Here is a 7,758-nt window from a genome sequence, read left to right as displayed (position 1 = left end):
AGTAAAGGTTTAACATTATAAGACAATGAAAAATTGTTTTTCAAAATGTCTGAAGCAGTCTGCATTTGCACGAGTATGATGAGAGATTCTTCCCCAGCATTTTTTATTTTCAAGTTTTTTAAAATGTTTATCCATTCTAATTGGTTGTGGTACCATACCTTTATAGATGTAATTTGCTTTTCATTAACGCCTAACGATGTTGAGCATGTTTTCATTTGCTTATTTACTATACATTTATTTTATTTGATGAAGTATCTGTTCAAATGTTTTTTCTGTTTTTTTTTTTTTAATTTGTTTTTTTATTCTCATATTACTAAATTTTAAGTGTTTTTAATATTCCGGGTAAAAGTCCTTTATCAGGTATGTGTTTTACAAATATATAGTCTTCCCGTTTTTTTTCTTAACTATGCTTTCACAGGGTACTTCTTACTTTTGATGAAGTCCAATTTATTCATATTTTACTTTTATGGATTATGATTTTGGTGTCATATCTAAGAAATATTTGCTGAATCCAAAGTCACAAATATTTTATTGTATGCTTTACTCCAGACATTTGAGATTTTTAGGTTTTATGCTTCTGTCTATAATTAATTTTGAATTATTTTTTTACATAAGATGAGGTGTACGGGTTAACATTTTTTCCTTCCTTCCTCTCTCACTCTCTTTCACATGTAACTGTCAAATTGCTTTAGTACAGTTTGTTGAAAAAATTATCCTTCTCCATTAAATTGCTTCTGATCCTTTATTATAAATCAATGAACCATATATGTGTGGGTCTATGACCAGACTCTATCTAGTCCATTTAAATATGTATCTAACCTTCTGCATATACCACACAGTCTTAATTACTATATAGATTTATGTTAAATCTTTAAATAAGGTAGTTAAGTGCTCCAAAATAATTCTTCATTTTCAAAGCTATTTTAAGTAATCTAGAACCTTTGCTTTCCATATAAATTTTAGCATCATTTTATGACAGAAATAAATAAAAAGACTCCCTGGACAATGATTGGAATTGCATTAATTTGGAAGATGTAGTGCTTAATTATATGTGTCCCCTTGGCTGGACCATGGTGTCTAGATGTTTTGTCAAACATTATTCTAAATGCTTTTGTGAGAGAGGTTTGGATGAGATTAAAATGGAAATTGATGGTCTTTGAGTAAAGTAGATTGCTCTTCACCGTGGGTGGGCCAGTCATATACATCATTATATGATATAATGAGTTGAAGGCCAGACTAAAACAAAATAGTGCATTTCCCCAAGCAGGAAGGAATTCTTCCAGCAGTCAGTCTTTGGACTGGAACTGTAGCATTGCATTTTCCCTGGGTCTCCAGTCTACCTCTTCACCCTGCATATTTTGGATTTGCCACCCTCCATAACTGCATGAGTCATTTCCTTAAAATAAATCTCAATCTGTCTCTCTCTCCCCCCCCACTACCACTACACACACACACACACACACACCACACATTCTGTTTCTCTGAAAACCGCACTAATGTTAATATTAAAAATACTGTGTCTTCCAAACCACTAATACAATAATTCTCTCAATTTACTTGTCTTTGGTTTTTTTTTATCCTTGCTTTGTATTCATATCTTGCACCTATTTTGTTACATTTACACTTAAGTTTTTTATGGTTTTGATGCTGTTTTAAGTGATATGCTTTTCTTAATTTTAATTTCCAATTATTAATTGCTGAATAGAGAAAATGATTCATCTATGTAGACCTTGAATCTTACAACATAGACATAGCAATTTTATGAGCTATTGCTAATGACGAAAAATGCTGGCCTCATAAAATAAGTTGGGAAATATTTAATTCTTTTTCTGTTTTCTGGAAGAACTTTTTAGGCATAAGTGGTATTATTTCTTCCTTAAGTGTTTGGCAAAATTTACAAGTAAAATCATCTGAGCATGAATTTTTCTTTGTCAGAATGTTTTTAAGTTTGAATTTAATTTACCAAATAAGTATAGGACTATCAAGATTCTCAGTTTTTCTTGAGTGCATTTTTATTACGTGTATCCTTCAAGAAATTGACTCACCTTTTTAATGTCTACAGGATGAGTTTTGACATCCCCTTTTTTATTCCTAAAATTGGTAATTGGTGTCTACTTTTACATTTTTCGTTGTCAGTCTGGCTAGTGGTTTATGAGTTTTTTTTAATCTCTTCAAAAAATCTGGTTTCATTGATTTTTCTCTATTGTTTTTTAGTTTTCAATGATATTAGTTTCTGCTCTCTATGATTTCCTTCCTTATGCTTGCTTTGCATTTAATTTGTCTTATGCCTGTTTTCTAAGTTGAGGTTATTGATTTGAGACTTTTCTTATTTTCTAATATAAGCACTTAATGCTATAAATATCTCTTTAAGCACTGCTTTAACTGCATCCCATGAACTTTGATATGGTATATTTTCATTTTATAAATTAAAAATGCCATTTAATTTTTCTTTCATACTTCCTATTTGACATGTGATTTTGGAATGTGTGTTTTAATTTACAAATACTTGGGAAATTTTCAGATATTTTTCTTTTACTGATATCTAGTTCAATCATATCATGGTCAGAAAATGTACTTCGAATAATTTTAATTCCTTTAAATTTCTTCATGTTTGTATTATGACTTCAATATTGTCAGTTTTGGTAATATTACAGGTGCATTTGAAAATAAGGTATATTCTGAGGGTAGATTTTTTATTAATGAGTTCAAGGTTGTTGATAATTTATGTACTTTTATCCTTCCTGATGCTGTCAAATTTTTCTGTGTATTATTGAGAGAGGAATGTCGAAGCTCCAGACTATATTTATGGATTTATCTATTCCTCCTTTGAGTTCTTTGGTGTCATATATTTTGAAGCTGTGTTACTAGGTACATATGTATTTAGGATTGTTATGTCTTCCCTTTTACTGAACTTTTCATCATTATTCAATGTACCTCTTTATTGCTGGTAATTTTTTTTTCTGAAGTCTCCTTTATCCGATGTTAATTTAGCCACACCAACTTTCTTTTGATTATTACTTTCATATATATTATGTTATTATGGTACTTATCTATTTAAAGTAGATTTACATATATAAAGATACACATTGATTTCAATCCAATCTTACACAATCTTACAGTTTGTATTTTAATTGTTGTGTTTAGAACATTTACATTTTGTTTATGGATGTGGTTTAAAATTTTATCTTTTTTCCTGTTGTTCTTTCTGATTTTAGTTGATCTATGTTCCCTTTCCTGACTTCTTTTTAATAATTTGAAGTGTTTTAGTACATTTTTATCTATCAGTTTTTGGCTATATGTATTTCTATTTCTATTTATTTATTTATTTATTTATTTGGTTATTGATTAATGGATTACAATATACATATTTAAATTTCCACACTCTATTTAGAGTTAACATTTTATAAATAAAATGTAGATGCCTTACAATCCTTAGGTATTTTTACATTGCCCAACTCCTTTTGTAATAGATATATGAATTTTATCTACCTCCCTGAAAAATTTCACCAGAAAGTGTTATGATTTATACATTCTGACCTCATACATATTTTTAAGAACTTAAGAGGAGAAAATAGACTTTTATATTTTTTTGCAGATATTTAGCATTTCTATTGCTCTTATTTCATTGTTGATATTCCAAGTTTCCCTCTTGTATCATTTAGCTTCAGACAGAACTTCCTTCGTTTATCTGTCTGTCTGTCTGTCTGTCTGTCTATCTATCTATCTCCAGTTACAGTTGACATTCAGTATTATTTTATATTAGTTTCAGGTATACAGCATAGTGGTTAGACAATTGTATAATTTACGCAGTGATCCCCCGGTTAGTCTAGTATCCACCTGACACTATACATAGTTGTTGCAACGTTATTGACTATGTTCTCTACACTGTACTTTACATGACCATTTTGTAACTACCAATTTGTATTTCTTTATTCCTTCACCTTTTTCACCCAGCTCCACAACACCCCTCCCCTCTGGCAGCCATCAGTTTTTTTTCTCTGTATCTATTGGTCTGTTTCTGTTTTGTTTGTTTATTTTGTTCTTTAGATTCCACAAATAAGTGAGACCATATGGTATTTTTCTTCCTCAATCTGACTTATTTCACTTAGCATACTACCGTCTAGGTCCATCCATGTTGTTGAAGGTGGTAAGATTTCATTCTTTTTTAATACTCCATTATGTATGTTTACCACAGTTTCTTTATCCAATTGTCTATTGATGGGCACTTGGGTTGTTTCCATATATTGGATACTGAAAAAGTGCTGCAATGAATATAAGGCTGCATGTGTCTTTTCAAAGTAGTGTTTTCGATTTCTTCAGATAAATTCCCAGAAGTGGAATTGCTAGGTCATAAGGTAGTTGTATTTTTAATTTTTTCAAGAACATCCAAACCACTTTCCATAGTGACTGCACCAATTTGCAATCACACCAACAGTGCATGAGGGTGCAACAGTGCATCAACACTTCTTGTTTGTTGATTTATTGATGATCCCCATTCTGATGAGATGATGTCTTATTGTGGTTTTAATTTGCATTTCTCTTATGATTAGTGATGTCAGGCATCTTCTCATATGTCTATTGACCATGTGATTGTCCTCTTTGGAGAAATATCTATTCTGGTTCTCTGCCCAGTTTTTAATTAGATTGTTTGATTTTTAATGTTATATGAGTTCTTTATAAATTTTGGGTATTTCCCTTTATCACATGTATCATTGGCAAATATCTTCTCCTATTCATTTGTCTGTCTTTTACTTTTTAGGCATAAGTGGTATTATTTCTTCCTTAAGTGTTTGGCAAAATTTGCAAGTAAAATCATCTGGGCATGAAGTTTTCTTTGTCAGAATGCTTTTAAGTTTGAATTTAATTTACCAACAATAATAGAGGACTATTGAGATTACCAATTTTTTTTGAGTGAATTTTTATCACTTGTAGCCTTCAAGACATCGACTCAGTTTATCCATTTGAATTTATGGTCATAGAATTATCTTTAGTATTCCCTTATTACCTTTCTAATGTCTACAGGATCTGTTTTGACGTCCCTCCCTTTTTTTCCTCCGAAGTTATTTATTTAATTATTTATTTACTTTTTTTTCTGAAACTGTAAATGTGATTGTTTTCTTAATTTCTCTTTCTGACAGTTTATTTTTGGTGTATAAAATGAAACTTATTTCTGAATATTAACTTTGTATCCTGCTATTTTACTGAATTTATTTATTAATTCTAATAGTTTTTCTATGAAAATTTTATGGTTCTCTGTATATAGAATTATATCATCTGCAAATAACGGCAATTTTACTTCTTTCTTTCCACTTTGGATACTTTTTATTTCTTTTTTCTTGTCTGAGTGCTGTGTCTTGACTTCTAGTACTATGCTGAATAAAAGTGCTGACAGTGGGTATCCTTCTTCTTCCTGATTTTAAGGAGAACGCCTTTGGCTTTTCTCTGTTGAGTATGATGTTAGCTGTGGGTTTGTCATATATGGCCTTTATTAGATTGAGTCATGTTCCCTCAATTCCCACTTTGCTGGGAGTTTTTATCATACATTTTTGCTGGATATTGTCAATATTTTTTCTGCATCTACTGATACGATCATATGATTTTTATCCTTCATTTTGTTTATGTGGTATATCATGTTAATTGATTTGTGAATATTGAACAGAAAACCTTGCATCCCAGGACTAAATCCCACTTGATCATAGCGTATGATCTTTTCAATGTATTGCTGTATTCAGTTTGCTAATACTTTGTTGAGGATTTTTGCATCTATGTTCATCAGGGATATCAGCCTATAATTTTCTTTTCTTGTAATGTCTTTTTCTAGTTTTGGAACCTGGGTAATGGTGACCTCATAAAATGAGTTTGGGAGCTTTCTTTCTTAAATTTTTTGGAATATCTTGAGAAGGGTAGGAGTTAATTATTCTTTGAATGTTCAGTAAAATTCACCTGTGAAGCCTTCTGGTCCAGACTTTTGTTTGTTGGGAGCTTGTTGATTACTAATTCATTTTCATTAGTAGTAACTGGTTGGTTAAGATGTTCTGTTTCTTCTTGATTCAGTTTTGGAAGACTGTATGTTTCTAGGAATTTATCCATTTCTTCCAGATTGTCCAATTTCACGGCGTATAATTATTTGTAATATTTGCTTATAATTCTTTATATTTCTGTGGTGTCCATTGTTGCTTCTCCTGTTTCATTTTTTGTTTTATTTATTTGGACCCTCTCTTTTTTTGATGAGTCTGGTGAAAGGTTTATTAATTTTGTTATATTTTCAAAGAACTATCTCATGATGTCATTCATTGTTTTGTATTTGGTTTTTAGATTCTATTCTGTTTATTTCTGCTCTTTCTTATCCCCTTCCTTTTACTCACTTTGGGCCTTGTTTGCTGTTCTTTTTCTATTTCCTTTACATGTAAATTTAGATTGTTTATATGAGATTTTTCTTGTTTCTTGAGATAGGTCTGATGTGCTATGATTTCCCTCTTAGGATTGCCTCACCATGTCCCATAGATTTTGGGTCATTGTGTTTTTATGTGTATTTGTGTCAAGGTATCTTTTGACTTCTTCTTTGGTCTCATTGTTCACACATTCATTATTTAGTAGCATGTTATTTAGTCTCTATGTGTTGTGTGTTTTCAGTTTTTTTTTTTTTTTTGAATTTGTAGTTTCATACCATTGTGGTCAGAGAAGTTTCTTATTATGATTTCAGTCTTCTTAAATTTATTGAGATGTGTTTTGTGGCCTAACATGGTCTATTTTGGAAAATGTTCCATGTGCACTTGAAAAGAATGCATATTCTGCTGCCTTATGGTGAAATGCTCTACAAAACATGAAAACCATGTGGTCTAATGTGTCATGTAAGGCTGCTGTTTCCTTGTTGATTTTCTGTCTGTAAAACCTGTCTATTGGTGTCAATGAGGTATTAAAGTTCCCTACTATGACTGTGTAACTGTCAATTTCTCTCTTTATGTCAGTCAATATTTGCTTTATGTATATAGGTGCGCCTATTTTGGATACATAAATGTTTACAAGGATTATATCCTCTTGTTGGTTTGACCCCTTTATCATTATGTAATGTCCCTCTTGACTCTTATTATAGCCTTTAGTTTAAAATCTATTTTGTCTGATAGAAGTATTGCTATCCTGTTTTTGTTCCCCCACTTCCATTCACATGAAATATCTTTTTCCATCCCTTTACTTTGTTTGTATGTGTTTTTTGATCTGAGGTGAGTTTCTTGCAGGCAGCATATGTAAGGGTTTTGTCTTTTTATCCATTCAGCTACCTTATGTCTTCATTGAGCATTAATCCATTTACATTTGAAATAATTATTGATAGACACATATTTTTTCATTTATTATTTATGTTTATGTGGTTCCCCCTCCCCCTTCTTCTTCTTAAAGAAGTTCCTTTAATATTTCTTGTAATTCTCATTTCATGGTGATGAATTCCTTTCACTTTTTCTTGTCTGGGAAGCTCTTCATGTTTTCTTCAATTTTAAATGATTGCCTTGCTGGGTAGAGTACTCTTGGCTGTAGGTCCTGGCTTTTCATCACTTTGAATATTTTGTGCCCATCCCTTCTGGCCTGCAAAGATTCTGTGGAGAAATCAGCTAATAATCTTATGGGATTTCCCTTGCCTTTCTCTTGATGCTTCTAAGATTCTCTCTTTGTCTTTAACATTTGCCATTTTAATTATAATGTATGTTGGTATACGCCTGTTTGGGTTCATTTTGTTTGGGATTCTCTGCACTTCCTGGGCTTATA

This window comes from Rhinolophus ferrumequinum, chromosome 11 (assembly GCF_004115265.2).
Source record: "Rhinolophus ferrumequinum isolate MPI-CBG mRhiFer1 chromosome 11, mRhiFer1_v1.p, whole genome shotgun sequence".
NCBI classification, from domain to species: Eukaryota; Metazoa; Chordata; class Mammalia; order Chiroptera; family Rhinolophidae; genus Rhinolophus; species Rhinolophus ferrumequinum.
The sequence above is the reverse complement of the archived record's forward strand: the minus strand, read 5'-3'. Positions refer to the sequence as shown.